Source organism: Seriola lalandi, unplaced genomic scaffold (genome assembly GCF_002814215.2).
Source record: "Seriola lalandi dorsalis isolate HSWRI2012SDOR001 ecotype SW California unplaced genomic scaffold, Sedor1 jcf7180002054947, whole genome shotgun sequence".
Taxonomy (NCBI): domain Eukaryota; kingdom Metazoa; phylum Chordata; class Actinopteri; order Carangiformes; family Carangidae; genus Seriola; species Seriola lalandi.
This window is the reverse complement of record NW_019525498.1, coordinates 1,375,953-1,377,205: the sequence shown is the minus strand read 5'-3', so window position 1 is coordinate 1,377,205 and position 1,253 is coordinate 1,375,953.

Below are 1,253 nucleotides of genomic sequence, written 5' to 3'. Positions count from 1 at the left end.
ATAAAATCTTTTTTTTCTTTTTTTATGCTGACAGTTTTGTCTTTGAAGGACCTGTGTACATTTTTTAGAAGCACGCACAAGGGATAAAGTTGGTGTTTTCTCCACAGAGTTGAGCAGCAGAGCTCAGAGGTCCACAGTGATCCGTCTGCCCAGCAGCATCAACCAGACCTGGACTCCATCTTTATGGTCTGTACATGTACAATCACACTGTTACTGTTTAACTCCATCAACCAACTACAACTACATGTTATAATCAGTAACTTTTCCACATTAAAATGTCTAAAAATTACTAGACTTTTTACACCTTGGGCATTTTCAACTATATATTTTAACCAGATGAAGGATTTTAGTTGTCGGACAGAAAATTGGAGATTTCCTATCCCTTTTCTGCCAAAGCATGATGGCAAATCACTGTTCGTTTTTGAGTGAAACAGCTTTATTCATTTACCGCATTTAATCCCCTGCTCCGTTTGTTGTGAGGAGGAGGGCACCTCTGTGGAGAATTTGGCTCCTGGTAAAAATGTCTGGTTCATAGATTATCAGAAAAAAATCAATAAAGGTTAGCAGCAATGTCAGCTCCCAACTCTTCCTGTCGTCTCTGTTCTCCGTACAGCATCGATCCAACACTGACTTTGAATGTAAAACTGCTTTATTCATGGTTAGAATCACCTAAACCACTGACACTGAAGGAATCCAAACAACAACTCCCATGATCCCACACTATTTCATGATGTCACCCTACGCTGTCTTTTCTTATTGTTTTGATTGAGAGACTTCTAGAGGCAGTAGTTACATACTTGGGTTTGAATGCTGAACTACCGTTCAGGTCCTAACAGTGTCCATGTTGCTGTGTTTAGACCAGCAGGCCTTCAGACTGACGCATGAGTCACATGTTGTTTTCTACCACTTTCAATCAAATGTTCACTTCATCATCTGTTCCAGCTGCTGGAGGAGAACATCATCAGTTTTGTGAAGAAGGAGCTGAAGAGAGTCCAGAAGGTCCTGAGACCAGATTACCCAGAATCCTCAGAGAGTCAGAGGGAGGAGGAGGAGGTGTTGGACGGTGAAGATGAAGAGCAGAGGAGCAGCAGAGACGCGTTTGTGAAGATCACAGTGAACTTCCTGAGGAGAATGAAGCAGGAGGAGCTGGCTGACTGTCTGCAGAGCAGTAAGAGGATTTAACATGATGGAGGAATGAGACATTTACTAACATCAACACATGGAGGGAAACATGTTCATATACTCATTCTTTA